Genomic DNA, 16,610 nt, shown 5'->3' on the forward strand with positions numbered 1-16,610 from the left:
GCCACAACCCCACCCACCAAAAGCATTTTCTGAGTATAAAATATGTAGCCTTTCATTTGTCTTCATGTGTTGAAAATCAACATATCTAAATGAAAATTTTTCCCGTATTTTACCCAATCAGTTATAAACTGCTCTCATTGTTTTTATTTATATTAATTTTCTTACTTTTACATAGTCAGTTACTTCGGCACATTTTGTAAAATTATGATTTTATCTTTTAAAAAAGTTTTTTTTCTTTAGTTGTTGATGGACCTTTATTTTATTTATTTTTATGGGTGCTGAGGATCAAACCCAGTACCTCACACATGTTAGGCAAACACTCCACCACTGAGCTACAACCCCAGCCCATGATTTTATCTTTTATGTTTGGGAATATTTGATCAAAACAGAAAGCCACTATGTTGTGAATGATCTGGGGTTGAACATCATCTTGTGACAGAGGGAGTTAAATCTCAGTATTCCATTGTGAGTGCTCTATCAAGTCCAAGGGGGAAAAGTTCTGAATTAGAGGTAGTGTGTTATAGGGTTACATAATGGATGCTCTGGTAAATGGTTGAGCAATTTATATTTAAGTTTTTCCACAATTCTGCAAGGTAGGTGTGCTGTCTTCATTATCCTTTTGAGCCAATGTCAAGAAAGTTGAAGTTTTAAGAGAAACCTTGGGTTAAAAATGATGGAAGTAGCAGCTGTAAAATGGATGAATTAGGAGAGATGTCTTTCAGACTGCCTGCAGGTTATATTACCTCCAAATTTCTTCTTTCTGTAATCTCTTTGCCTTTGTACTTCATTGATTATACTGTTGGAAATTCTCTCTGTTGCAGGTAAATTCTGCTTCAGAGTCAGCCTCTCTTAAAACTTTGAATACCTCTGGAAGGAATTTGTTTTGGAAGGCCATGCATTATTAACTATAATGTGAGCTAATAAGAGTTTTGTTTTTTTTTTCTTTGTTTTGTTTTGTTTTTTTAAATTCTGCTGGCAGCAGCTATCCCAAGAGATGGAGCTCAGTTAAGTGTGTTGGGAGGAGAAATACTTAGCATTCACAAAAGAAAGACAGATCAGATCTGGATGGAGAATCATAGTTGGGTGCAGAGAGCAGAGGGGCTGGTTCCTGGTAGCTGAGGCGTAGTCTTGAGAGGCAGAAGTGTGGATAAGGAGATGGTAAGATGTCAGGGACTGATACTTTCTATTTCAAAACTAGGCCAGCCCTGTATTCCAGAAAGAGGAAGGAACCTCTTCCTCCTTCTTTTGTGTATTGCCACTCCCCCAGGTGAGAGCAGTCAGGTAATACTATTAAACTTTTGATTTTGTGGCTTATAACCATTTATTATACTATTTCTGAGCTATGGTGGCATAAATTGGGTACTGAGTATAGATTAAGGAGGTATATACTAGTCAAAGTTACTGGTATCTTCCCTCTGCTAATGACCTTTGGACAATTGTTTCCTTGTTTGTTTTTAGGTCATTTCTGGCACATTAAATAAACAGGTGCTTTGATATAGATTTAAAGTGACTGGCAAATTAATAAAAATCACCTTTTAGCAGTGTACTTACAGCAAAGTTAAACAGAGACTGAGCTATGGGTTTCATGTTTGCATGTGTTCTTAGACATCTGCAAGCCTTATATATGGAGCAGTCAGCCACTTGGTAGTCTTTTCTTAATAAACAGATAGCTCATGGCTCAGGATTTAAGTCTTACTACATAAATTATTTCCCTCTATGGAGTCAATGCCCAAGCTGAAAATAAACTACAGATCCTAATAGCCAAGCAGAAGGAATGTACTTGTCTAAGCGAAATATCTTATGTGTAATTTGGCTTGTCAAACAATGTGAAAGAGGATGAAAGCATCTTACTTTAAAATGTGCAGCTGGTTTGTGTACGAGTGTCACATGGATGCTCATTGTATGGCTTGGGCGTCGTCCTTGTCTAGTGTTCTAGTCATCTTCCTTAATCATGGTGGCTTTTTTACCCCCTTTCTTTGTTCAGTGCTGAAAGCATTTTCTGAGTATGAAATATGTAGCCTTTAATTTGTCTTCATGTGGTGGAAATCAACATATCTAAATGAAAAAAATTTCCCTATTTTACCCAATGATAGCACTTTGTTAGTTTTATTTAATTAGTTATGATGTTCTTCTACTTCATATTTCTTTAGATATTTTAAGGTAACTGCTCTCACAAGAATGCAAATAATATATGGAGAGCCTATTCAATGACCTACAAAACATTGTAGGACAACTTGATGATGAAAGGCCTGCAAGACTCCTGGTACACTGGATGGGCCAGTGTGAGGCAACCTCTGGTGACTGGAGAGCTGCATCTCATTAACAGCTCTCCTTACCCACTGTTACCTTGGCTAGAATTCTACAGATGTAGAAAGTCATTCCTTGCTTCTTCCTGACTTTCTTTTGAATGATGTGATCACTTAAATGGCACACATTCATTATAGAACACTGAAAAAATTTTGCAAATAAATAAAAAATAAGTAAATAGAAAAACTCCGTTCTATCACTAACCAGAGATCATACTTACAAACAATGGCAGTATATCCCTTGGCATTATCCTTGTGTTTATGTATTGTGTGTTTTACCAAAATATAAATAAAAAAGAATCAAACTAAATATTCTTTTCAAAAACTAGCTTTTTATGCTGATTAGTGCCATTCATTGCTTAACGTTGGGGGTATAATCTTGAGAAATTTGTCATTAAATGATTTCATCAGTGTGAAAACATAGAATGTACTTATACAAACCTGAATGAAATACCTACTACATACCTGGCTATATGGTACAGGTAGCATCTTATAAGCAGCTTATTGTTGACTGAAATGTTATGTGATATTTAACTGTATGTTAGGAACATTTTCCAAGTTATTAAATGTTTGCCTACAAAATCTTTTTTTTTTTTATAGCTTCTTCACGAAGCCTTTATTTTTATGTGGTGCTAAGGATTGAACCACGGTCCTGCCCGTGCTAGGCGAGCACTCTACTGCTGAGCCACAATCCCAGCCCCCTACCAAATCTTTTAAAACTTTTTTTGTGGTGTTAGGGATTACCTACTGAGCTACATCCTTAGCTCTATTTTGAGACTGGGTCTTGCAAAGTTGTTGAGGCTAGCCTTGAGCTTGTAGTCCTTTGCTTCAGCTTCCTGAGTAGCTGGGATTCTATATGTGCACCACTGTGCCTGGCCCCCATTTTTTTTAATATCATGATTTTTTTTCAAATGTTTTTTAATAGCTGCAAAGTATTCAGTTTCATTGACATTATAGAATTTGCTTCATTATCTGCCATTATTGGACATTTAAATTCTTTTTAATTTTTGATATTGTAAATAACATCATAGTTAACATTCTTATAGTTAAAATATCCACATTCACAGTTTAATTTATTGCTCAGTACAATAATTGGGGGTTCCTTTGAAAGCAAGTCTTATGTACTTAGTTTATTTGGGCACTTCCAGGGAGCCAGGAATGAGTGAGTTGGGGTTTGAACTGGAAAGGAGGGAATCCAGTTCAGAGGTATGGTATTGATCTAGCCACAGCTAAGTGTGATGTGTTTACTCTCCCTTTTGAGGAGCTGTATTAAATGTGTCTCTGAACTATCTGCTTAGGGATTAAAGGGAAAAGTCTTTATTTTTCCTTTGGACCATTCTTTTTTTGTTGTTGTTGTTGTTTTTGTTGTTCTAATTAGCTATACATGATAGCAGAATGCATTTCAATTCATTATATACAAAGGGAGAACAACTTTTCATTTTTATGGTTGTATCACATGTGCAGTCTTACATGTACCTATGGTGGACCATTCTTTACTGGTGGAGGTTGGTCCTTCAGCATTATTTTCCATGCTTTGGATGTGCAGGTCTGAGTGCCTAGTGCCAGAGTCCCAGGTAGGAAGCTGGACAGAGGTATGGCAGAGACTGGGGCAAAGGATTGCATTACATCTTCCCAAAGATGATCAAAGTCTGCTCAAAGTCTGCTCAAACCTGCTGGTGGCCATGGCAGCTAGAGCATGAGGTAGGGCTGAGAGGATTTGATATAGGACACAAGAAGTGTTCCATACAGATGCATTCCTGGAAATAGAGTGTTGGTAATTCTGACACAGAATTCATCCAGAATTGTACCCCTTTCATTTTTTTTTAAATCTGGTACTGGGGACTGAACCCAGAAACTCATGCATGAGGTGCTCTATCACTGAGCTACATCCCTAGCCCTAAAATTTATATGCCCCTGAAGTAACAAATGAGTTACATTCAAGTTGATTTATTTATGAAGAATATTTTCCAAATCATTAAGTATTTGTCCACCAAATCTATGTATTGCTATAGACCTGGGGATACAGCAGGGGATAAAATGTGATCCTGCTGTTACATATTCCTTTGCAGGGAGATGAACACTAAACATGGGAACAAATACACAAGATCAGTTCATTCCAGTTGTGTTAGTCCTGGGAAGCAAATGAAATGAAGCAAAGCTATTAATAGTGACTTGAAAGGGACTGAGCCCATGGTAAGAACAGCAGGGTCTGAGTAGAGACTCTCAGAGAGTCACCTACTTTACATTTCCTCTGGCTTTGGGAGTGTGGCTCTCCCTGTATAAATGTGCTATTGTATTTAATCACTCTGAGATTCTTAGACTCTATGATTAACATTCAAATATATAGAAAATTATAATTATTCTTTCTTATATGTTTTAGAATATACTTCATTGTCTTAGATCATTAATCTCAACAGTTAATATTAGTGAAGTATAAATAAATGGAAATTTTTCATTGTGCATTTATTTTAACTGTAATCTACTTCATGTAAGAATTATCACAGTTCAGCTGCTCCTTCGCCCTAGAAAACTGAGAAAAATAAGTTTTTAAGATGAAAATTTATTTGTTGGATCTTGAAGTGACAATGCCCAAGATATTTTTGTGACCCAGAGCAAATTAAGAAATCACCTCTTTGCTTTGCTAAGTATTTCCACTTTTTTATTAATAGTATATTTTAGTCACTTCAGTAGAAAATAAGTCCTGGGGTTAGAGTACCCCAGGTAAAAGCATGTTCTTATTTGTCACTTTTATGTGAATCATCAGAATCAGCATGTTATCAGATAGGAAAGATTAGAATATTAAATCTCATTTTCTAAATCAACATTTTCCAAATTTCAATCATTTATGTGCATCCTCTAGAATTTTGCTATATTCTGTACCATGAATACTGTTAAATATTTAATGTTTTTCTCTACATTGACTTCATTTTTATTTAAATAAATTTATTTAGGAAAGAATATTTATATTATTAAAAAAGTGAAAGGTAACTTTTAAAATATATTCCTCTTATATTCATAGCCACGAACACAAGGTCTGTGTGCCTTCTGAAATAGTTGTACCTGTCTTGGTTAATACTGCTCACGTAGGAGGCTTGACCTGTTCCATTCCAAGTACGTGACCTTAGGCAAGTCAACCAACTTTTCCAAACCTCCAGAGGAGTGTTTAGCTCCATACTTGATACAGTAATTACTCAGTAAATGGAAGCAAAAAAGAATGCATTATTGAAGTGGTTGCTGTCTTTATTACTATGATGAAAAGAATATTAGATATTTAGAAATTTGCACAAGTACCTTCCTTCTGCACCTAAATATTGAGTGGAAGGTATTATAACTGACTAAGGAGTTGGCCAATCTAATTGTATCCATAGGTTTCAATGGCCAGCTGTTTGACTTGGACAAAGCATTTAACTCCTCATGAGTTTGGTTTCCAAAACAGTTTATTGGGAAACTTGATTTAATTCTAAAGTACCCAGTTCACAGGTTGCCAGCTGTCTGAGTAGTTTTGATCATGGAATATGTTTCATCTAAAGTCTGAGTATCCTTCATTATTTTTTGTTTTAACTGGCTGTAGGACTAATCCACAAAATAAGCAAGGTCATTCGTGAGGCCCTGACTACTTTCCTGTTTTCATTTATGAGTGACTGCTGGTCACCAAATGTCATGTTTAGCAAGTTGGACCAATTAGTGATTGTTTTTGAAACTGTATGTAATTATGTAAGCTAAATAGTCTAGTGCTAGTAAAATTACATCATAAAACTCACTCATTTTGAAAGGATCTATTGACAAAAGAAAAATAGAAATAAGCACTTTTTATACATTTGGCCCAGTTTATAAGTTTAACGTATGATTTGCCAAGCATGGAACCATTTCTCTCATCACTGCCATCAATAAAAATTATATGTTTCTAGCTGCACAGCCCACTGATGAAATAACTTTTATATTGGACTTATATTGGTCCTTTCCAGATCTGAGATTCTATGATTTTATGAGTTTTGATCTCCTCTAAGGTAGATCTGGACTTTGTAATGATGACGTTGAAAACAGTGAAGGGAAATAAATATTTAAAAACCTGTTCTAGCTGCTTTTTTTAGATGGCATTTATGTAAATGTGAATATATATCATGTGTTAGCATAATATGTACTAATTACTGTTTTTTTAATACTTAAAAATATATTGCATTGTAATTCTAGCAATTCAGAACCTGAGATAGGAGGATAAAAAGTTGGAAACTAGCATCAGCAACTTAGCAAGGCTCTGAGCAACTTAGTGAGACCTTGTCTATAAATGAAAAGTGAGGATGTGACTCGGTGGATCTGAGTCAGTGGGTAAGCCCTTTGGTTAAATCTCTGGTACAAAAAAAAAAGAATAGATCTTATCGACTATCCCATTTGTATAATTTCTTCATTTGAATAACTACCAAGTATTCCACTGAATAGATGGTTTTAGTTTTTTAACCAGTCTCTTTATGAGTCAGGCTTTTCCCTAGCTTCTCTATTAATACTAAAGTAATGCTGTAATAAAAATATCTGCACATACAAAATTTTGCATGTTAGTGTATCTGTAGGTTAAATTTTTGAATCAAAGATTGTGTTAATTTGTAATGTGATTGAAGCAGACAAATTGTTCTTCATGGAAGTTGACCCAAGATACACTCCCACCAGCATTGTGTAAGCAGGCCTGTTTCTGCTCAACCACTTTTTCCTCCCTGTTTTTCTGTGTTACCAAACAACTTTGAATACTACTGAACTACACTCTTTTGTCCCTGGGAAAGTGCTGATTAGATGAGTGATCTTTACCATTTATGTAAATTTCACACACTGAGTATTATGCCGAAGACCACTTTCCAAACTATATGTGTTTACTGAATTAAATGACTGTGCTATTAAGCATCTTGGAATGTGCTTTATGTTGCTTTAGAGCACAATTATACCATCATAGAAAAACCTCTAATTTGAAAATTATCAACAAATTAAAAGTCTTCCATGGAGATTCATTCTCATAACATAATGAAGCACACTCCATATTGTGCAAAAGGTTTGACTATAACCACATTATTTATACTTTATTTTTCTTCAAAGAAAAAGGCAGTTTATAGTTACTATTTTCCTTTTTTAGAGAAAACTATTAGTAGTTTATAGAGTTGGGTTAAAATACAAAGCATCACACTCTTGGTCATTAGTTCTATTCATTAATATTTGGTTGTGTTCAGCAGACACACCCAGGGCTTCTAGATCCCAGAGTGAAAGTGTCTGTGTTTCATTTAAGAAAATACAGGTAGTTGGTGATATAGAAAGACATATGCATACTATCATTCTTTACAAATTTATATCTTATTACATAGATTTAGGAAAATCGTAAAAGGTATTCATCAACTACTGTTTCCTCTAATTATTTTCTTTGGACTACAGTGTGGTATATATATTAAAGTAACTCCTGAAGGAACTTAGAAGGTTTTTTTATGCTAATATCTTTTCTAAAATTGACCATTGTTAAATAGTTGATTTTGCCCGGGAGTGGCCTTTTTGAAAGAATTGTAGGTATTCAGTAACTTACTTTCTTTTTATTTTATTTTATTACTATTGTTTTTTGAACCAGGGATTGAATCCAGGGGTGCTTAGTCACTGTGCTACCTCCTGAGCCCTTTTTTATTTTTGAGACAGGATCTTGAAAAATTGCTTAGGGCTTTACTTAACTGCTGAGCCACTGTGCCTGGCATTCAATAACTTTTTATTTATTTATTTATTTATTTATTTATTTTTTAAGAGTGAGAGAGAGGGAGAGAGAGAGAGAATTTTAATATTTATTTTTTAGTATTTGGCGGACACAACATCTTTGTTTGTATGTGGTGCTGAGGATCGAACCCGGGCCGCACGCATGCCAGGCGAGCGCGCTACCACTTGAGCCACATCCCCAGCCCGGTCAATAACTTTTTAAATGAAGTTTTTCTCAATTTGATTTTCAAATCTGGTCCTTAAAATAGTGCTCTCCTCATTCACTTATAAGAAAAAAATGGCTCCATTATTGATCTGTTTGTAAAGAAGTATAATCTTAGTTGTAGTATTTATAGTGAGGATAGTACTTAAATTCTACAAAACAACTGATAATTGATATAAAATTGCTTGGAGTTGTTGGAATACAAATATGAATTTAAACGTTATTAGGCAATTACTACTTATGATTTTTATTTCAGTAATGTATTACATTCTAGAGAAATTGTTTGTAACTAGAGATTCATGTTGAATTTTAAATTATTGTACCCTTGTAATTATGATCAAAGTATGCTATATACATGTATGGGTGTGCCTCAGTGAAACACATTTTCTGTATAATTAAAATGCACTCTTAAAAAATGGCTAAATAAAATTGTTCTACCCCCTATGAAAAGCAGTTTGTTGTATTATTCAGACAGTGGAAGAGCAGGCCTTCTGAAAAATGTGGCTTTGTCTGGGTACACCCCTTACTCACAAAATTCTGAAGCTCAGGACCATTGCATTAAGCAAACAAAACCATTTTATTGAATGATAGCACCTCCTAGCTTACTAATAATGGGTGTTTTTAAAAATTCAGGAACATTTTGTTTATGCTTATCAAACAAACCATAAATATAATATGATCTGATATCTTATATTCTTGAGACTGCCGAGAGCTTTGAACGATTCCTTAGAAATTATAGAGAATGAAGAGTCATTACCACTTTTGCAAATAATTGTTAAATTTGTTTTCTATGGAATACTTGGGAGTGGATGACTGGACTTCTTGTGCCCTTTGGAGAAGCAGGTAAAATAGCAGTGGCCTAAGCACCTTCCCTTGTGTGTTGCAGGTACTTCTCCCAGCAGCTGGTCAGTTACAGTTATAGGATGTGAAGAAGACTTGCTGTGAATTCTTGGCATCTCAGCTTCATCCTGTCAAATGCTTAGGAATTCGGGCTTTCGCTGATATGCATGCATGCACAGACCTCCTGAACAAGGCCAACACCTATGCAGGCAAATGGAGGAGACTTCAGCTGAATTGGAGACCAGGAGGAATGTGGAACTCTTGTTCTCATGTGCTTTTGCAGTGATCTCTGTAAAGTCATGTAATGTTTATGGATATGAGTTTTATAAAAAATACTTAAAATCTTATAATGGTAGAACGGCATAATTGAAACATGAAATTCTCAACTTAAGAGTGACTGTAAAAAAAAAAAAGAGTGACTGTAAATTGGTGTTGGGACTGAATAATAGAATAGCTAGTTTTGTGGGAGTATTGATCCCTATGTATTTTTCTTTCAAATTGTTAAAGGAATAGGCATATGAGAAAATGTATTCATGTGAAATTAAGTTATTTGTCTTTGTGATTTTTTATGTCTTTTTCTTGCATCCTTAAAAATAGTTTTGTGGATTAAAAAAATCTAAAAATCTAGATGTGTTTGGGTAGAGTAGAAAAGTAGGTCCCAAGTGTAGGCAGCCCTCTCCTGAGATAGCAGTTGCCAAGACTTTCTGGCCTTGGTCCCTAGCAGAGGGATGCCTGTCAGCTGCTGTGCAGACTCCTTCAACCCACACACCCAATTTTATAGTTGGGGAGGAGAGGTTATTGTTAGATCTTTGGATGTATCTAATATTCACAAAAGTAACCTATACTTTATTTTTCTTTGAGTTTATGAAAACTTAAAAATACATAATTAAAAGTGATTATTAGGAAGTTTCTAAGCTTGTTAAAAAAATCTTTCCAGCTGTGCAAGTGGCACACACCTGTAATCCCAGCAGTTTAGAGAATTGCAAGTTCAAAGCCACTGGAATGGACTCAGAGAGGCCTTAAGCAACTTAGTGACACCCTGTCTCTAAATAAAATATTAAAAGGTGAGTGATGCTGGGGATGTGGCTCAGTGGTTAAGCACCCCTGGGCTCAGTCCTTGGTAGCAAAAAAACAAAATGAAAAAAAACAAACCATCTTTCCAGGAGACAACTGGTAGAAGTTATAATACACCATTTGCTTGCAAGATGTTTGTCCTGCATCTTTAAGATTCAATAGAAACCAATCCTATCGAAACTTCTAGTGTTCATTGCCTTTTAGTAAGCTCTAGCATACTACCTCTCCCAGCCTTCAGATACAAGAACCTCTTTTCCAAGCTCTACTTCCTTCATTGTGCTTACACTAAAGAGAAAAGGAGCTTTCTGTTTTATAGGTGTGGGTAGATGGTGTGTGTGTTTGTTTTTACATGCATAGAGCAATGGAGAGACATATTCCTAGAATCTGTTGTATTAACCAAGTAATGATTCCAAGTGGTTAGTTAAAAAAAAGTCCTACAGTGTTTCAGTAAAGCACAATAGGTTCTATGAATTTTAGCTTTATGGATTTCTTAAAGATGGACTTACTATTCTTTATAAAATCGTTTCAGTGGGAAAATGTAATTTGAGTTCCATGAAGCTGATTTATGGATAAGTTTTATAACAACCTTTCTATAAGTTGAGCAATGCCTACATTACAATGCAAGGTGTAAATCTTTTGCATGGGGTAAGGCATTTTAAGAAAAAAACAGATAATTTAATTCATTGGTACATTCCAGTGCAACCACTTACATTCTTCAGTTAAGTAGAAAATATTTCTTCTAAATCCAGTCTCCATTAACTGCTAGACATAATACACCTGTTGTAATTGACTTAAATTAGGAAATTACAGGATACTTATATATTTTGGAAAATTTTTCTCTACATGCAGCAATTGCTATTTATATCTTTTTTAGAATGCTGGTTGCATTCTGTAGTTCCTCTGTAGTTCTTGAGAAATGTAAATTGACTCTTAATAGGGGCCAAGTCCCTCAGGAGAAACCAAATAAAACTGGATTTATGCAAAAGATACCTAAACATAATTCTTAGGATGTACTAATACTCTTAGTTTTGCTTATATTAGAACCAACTCATTTGCTGTATTATCAGGAGATAATTAGATTTGATTCTTTCCTTTATTGTATTTTACTACAGAATAAGAAGAAATTTCCCCTAGAGTTAGAACATCTCTGTATCTTAGTTTGTAGAGTCCTTCTACAATTTTTTTTTTGAAAAATTCTTGTCACTTTTAAGAAAATTACCCAGAAACGTTGATTCCTCATTTTTAGTGTACTATATTTTAATTCAGTATCTACTCTTAAAGGATGCACTGCTTTTATACCATGATTCTGAATTTTTTTATTTAGAATAAAAAGTTCTTAGGGTTGTAAGTACCATTTTAAAACGTCTTTTATTATGAAAAATTGCAAATGTACAAAATTAGAATAGTACTCATCATACAACTTCAAGAGTTGTTAACTTATTGGGTAATCTTGTTTTAGCTATAACCCTTTTAACTTCCCCCTCTTCAATTGTTATTTTTTGCTTTGTAAACTTTTTAAGGAAATCTAAGATATATACAGAAAAGTACCCAAATCACTAGTCTCTATATAGCTGGACACATTTTATGCATCCTCCTATATTATTTGAAGCAATTGTCAGTTTCATCTATATACTTTCACCATTATATTTTTATTATTATTTTACAAATATAATTACAAAATATAACTTTGTATAATGAAGCCATTTCCATATCTTTGGTGTATTGATACCTGTGGCAACAAACTTTCTAAAATAAATAATCCAGAATAATGCTAGAAAGCAGTTATTCTTGATAGTGAAGGTTTTTATTTTTATATCTTAAGTACTAGGAGATGGGGACGTAAGGAGCCCACGTGGGAAGTTGTCCATAGCTCTCTTTTACCTCCAAAGAATTGATTTTTAGTTTATCTTCAAGCATTTTATGTGTCCAGAATATCTATCCAAACTCCTAAATTACTTCCTAGTCAAATCATATACCATCTGAAAAGATTAGAGAATGAAGGGGACAATAGCAATAGAAAAAGTCAACATCTTTTTCTTTATCATAAGTTGTGAGCTGAGCAGAGCCTGTGATGAGCTTATCTGAGCAGGAAAGTAAAAAAGAAAATAGCAATAGAAGTGTCGATACTTATACATACATAAATACATAGAAAGAAGGGAGGAGAAAGAGGATCTGAGGGAGAGAAAGGATAAGTAAGGAAAGAAAGCCTTCATACCCTTGGGGTGCTTTCCCATCCAAGATGACCAGGCTTAGAACCCTCTAGAAACTACAGAGTATGCATACTCCTGAAAACCCACCAGAGAGCCTGGACTCAGATATGCCTTATTTCTTTCACATGGAGATTGGAAATAAGCTTCCAGTGTTCACAACATGGGACCTCTGTAGAGAAGGTAAAAAGCTGAGAAAGCAAGTGGGGAAGGAGCAGAGGCCCAGCAGGAGAGGGTGTGGAGTCCACAGGGCTCCTTCTCTGCACCTGTGCTGGCGTGGTTTCAGCAATGGGGTGCTGGCAGTCACAGCCTGTCTCACTGGTCCATGTGCTTCTCCAAGGCAAGTGGTGATCTGTTTCAAACCAGTGACAACAGAAGTGATCAGATCAGCTGGGTTAGTGACTGCTTTGAGGCATGGTTGTGCTGAACTGAAGTCAGCCTTTGTTATTTTTTAAAAATGAAAAATTCTAGTTAACTTCAAGTGTATTGACTTCTTAGGATACTGCTTATTTATGGACTCTTTTTTTTTACTTCTCATAGAGAAGTGTTTTAAGTGGTATTCATATTTTAATGATTTCTCAAATCATGAAAACCTTTGCTTTTAGCATTTTGGGTAGCCCAGAACTATAATGGAGATAAAAATTGAACTTATCAGTTTAGGCATATTTTATTTATTTTTTATTATTAGTTGTTCAAAACATTACAAAGCTCTTGACATATCATATTTCATACATTTGATTCAAATGGATTATGAACTCCCATTTTTACCCCATATACAGATTGTAGAATCATATCGGTTACACATCCACATTTTTACATACTGTCCTATTAGTAACTGTTGTATTCTGCTACCTTTCCTATCCTCTACTATCCCCCCTCCGCTCCCTTCCCCTCCCATCTTCTCTCTCTACCCCATCTACTGTAATTCATTTCTCTCTTGTTTTTTCCCCCTTTCCCCTCATTTCCTCTTTATATGTAATTTTGTATAACAATGAGGGTCTCCTTCCTTTACCATGCAATTTCCCTTCTCTCTCCCTTTCCCTCCCACCTCTCATCCCTGTTTAATGATTATCTTCTTCTCATGCTCTTCCTCCCTGCTCTGTTCTTAGTTGCCTTCCTTATATCAAAGAAGCCATTTGGCATTTATTTTTTAGGCATTGGCTAGCTTCACTTGGCATAATCTGCTCTAATGCCATCCATTTCCCTGCAAATGCCATGATTTTGTCATTTTTTAGTGCTGAGTAATACTCTATTGTGTATAAATGCCACATTTTTTTATCCATTCATCTATTGAAGGGCATCTAGGTTGGTTCCACAGTCTAGCTATTGTGAATTGTGCTGCTATGAACATCGATGTAACTGTGTCCCTCTAATACACTCTTTTTTTTTTTTAAAGAGAGAATTTCAATATTTATTTTTCAGTTTTCGGCGTACACAACATCTTTGTTTGTATGTGGTGCTGAGGATCGAACCCGGGCCGCACGCATGCCAGGCAAGCGCGCTACCGCTTGAGCCACATCCCCAGCCCCTCTAATACACTCTTTTAAGGTCTTTGGGGAATAGTCTGAGAAGGGGAATAGCTGGGTCAAATGTGATTACATTCCCAGCTTTCCCAGGAATCTCCATACTGCTTTCCAAATTGGCCGCACCAATTTGCAGTCCCAACAGCAATGGACAAGTGTACCCTTTTCTCCACATCCTCGCCAGCACTTGTTGTTGTTTGACTTCATAATGGCTGCCATTCTTACTGGGGTGAGGTGGTATCTTAGGGTGGTTTTGATTTGCATTTCTCTGACTGCTAGAGATGGTGAGCATTTTTTCATGTACTTGTTGAATGATTGTATGTCCTCTTCTGAGAAGTGTCTGTTCAGGTCCTTGGCCCATTTGTTGATTGGGTTATTTGTTTTCTTATTGTTTAATTTTTTGAGTTCTTTGTATATTCTGGATATTAGGGCTCTATCTGAAGTGTGAGGAGTAAAAATTTGTTCCCAGAATATAGGTTCCCTATTTACCTCTCTTATTGTTTCTCTTGCTGAGAAAAAACTTTTTAGTTTGAGTAAGTCCCATTTGTTGATTCTTGTTTTTAACTCTTGCGCTATGGGTGTCCTATTAAGGAATTTGGAGTCTGACCCCACAATATGTAGATTAGAGCCAACTTTTTCTTCTATCAGACACAGGGTCTCTGTTTTGATATCAAGCTCCTTGATCCATTTTGAGTTAACTTTTGTGCATGGCGAGAGAAAGGGATTCAGATTCATTTTGTTGCATATGGATTTCCAGTTTTCTCAGCACCATTTGTTGAAGATGCTATCCTTTCTCCATTGCATGCTTTTAGCACCTTTGTCAAATATAAGATAGTCGTAATTTTGTGGATTGGTCTCTGTGTCCTCTGTTCTGTACCATTGGTCCACCCGCCTGTTTTGGTACCAGTACCATGATGTTTTTGTTACTATTGCTCTGTAGTATAGTTTGAAGTCTGGAATCACTATACCTCCTGATTCACACTTCCTGCTTAGAATTGCTTTTGCTATTCTGGGTCTTTTATTTTTCCAGATGAATTTCATGATTGCTTTATCTTTTTCTACAAGAAATGAGTTTAGGCATATTTTAATAGTTCTAGCAGAAGAGTCTTTTAAGGAAATTAGTTTTTTTTTTTGTTTTTTGTTTTTTTTTTTTGGTGCTGGAGATTGAGCCCAGGGCCTTGTGCATGTGAGGCAAACACTCTAACAGATTTTAATATATTAGATTTAAATTATAAATTACTAGATGAATTTTATTTAGCCTTTCTTGTTGATAACCAAGGGTTGGAAGTAGTTGGATTTCAAGAATGTCAAAATAAGTTAGGGGAAAAATAGTTCTTTCTTAGTCATCTTATACATCATCACTCCCTGTACTGAAATCAGAGAAGCTCCTAGTTCCAGTTTTAACTACCTTCAGGAAAATTCACATTATCATTTTTTGGCTAGTACTCTAGATGAAATTCTGAGTTGGTGAGCACTACGTTTCTCATCAACAGGACTGCCTGGGGAGAAGCACTCTTTTCCAGGCACTTTCTGTTGTTTCCTGCTCCTGTCTTGCTGTTCTCTGTTCTCTGTTAATACTTCCCTGCCCCTGTAATAGTACCTTATCTTTATCCAGCACCTACACTTCTCTTCTCATGAAAATCTAGATCAGTCAAATTATCCAACTTTTTTAGATGCCTGTTTATTTTCACATGCATTCCTTTTCCCTTTCTCTTAATTGGAATTTTGTTCCCCTTATCCCAGCTTTGTATTGGAGGGGAATGCCTTTAAGGCCATACCCTCAACTCACTGGGAACACAAGTAGAAGGGTACTACTTCCAGACTATGTTCTCTTGCTGTCATGTCTTGGTTCTGCACAGATAGGTGTGGTCCACAGCATTCTCTTGTAGCCCATTTTCTCTCTTGGCTTCTAGGCATACTTTTAAAAAAATAATAATTTTAGTTGTAAATGTAGTACCTTCATTTTATTTATTTTTATGTGATGCTAAGGATCAAACCCTGTGCCTTACATGTGCTAGGCAAGCACTCTACCACTGAGCCACAACCTCAGCCATATACTTTAACATCTAGGTTACTTTTTCATTTTATACTTCATTTCTCTTGCTACCAGCTACTTCAAAATCTTTACTGTTGGCTCACTTGAGACCTCTCATCTTATTTCCTTGTGGCCCTCATCTTTCTTCCATGAATCTACTTGTTATCTCAGACCATAATTCCAGAGGATATTGGACTGTCATATTTGGAACTCCATGGTTTTAGCCTTTGTGACAATATTTCGACCTTCTCATTCTCTTATATTTCTTCATAATTCTGTACTCCCTGAGTTCATTTCTTTCAGACAGTTCTTGGCTCTTCGGCTTAGATCCAGTGGTCATTCTGTTCAAAGCTAATTTCTTTTTCTTTTTCTTTCTTTTTTTTTTTGGAGAATGACTTTTATTTAAAAAGCAGTGCAGTGATACATTTTTTATAGTAAAACTTTCTTTTTTAAATTTTTATTGTTGGTTGTTTAAAACATTACATAGTTCTTGACATCTCATATTTCACACTTTGATTCAAGTGGATTATGAACTCCCATTTTTACCCCATATACAGATTGCAGAATCACATCGGTTACACACCCACTGATTTACATATTGCCATACTAGTGTCTGTTGTATTCTGCTGCCTTTCCTATCCTCTACTATCCCCTATCCCCCCTCCCCTCCCCTCTTCTCTCTCTACTCCC

At 35.6% G+C, this 16,610-nt stretch overlaps 1 pseudogene; it reads left to right on the forward strand.

Moving 5' to 3' along the window:
• Positions 1–16,610, forward strand: part of LOC143389631 (axin interactor, dorsalization-associated protein-like) — a 36,541-nt pseudogene that overhangs the window by 1,055 nt on the left and 18,876 nt on the right.

This window comes from Callospermophilus lateralis, unplaced genomic scaffold (genome assembly GCF_048772815.1).
Source record: "Callospermophilus lateralis isolate mCalLat2 unplaced genomic scaffold, mCalLat2.hap1 Scaffold_63, whole genome shotgun sequence".
Taxonomy (NCBI): Eukaryota; Metazoa; Chordata; class Mammalia; order Rodentia; family Sciuridae; genus Callospermophilus; species Callospermophilus lateralis.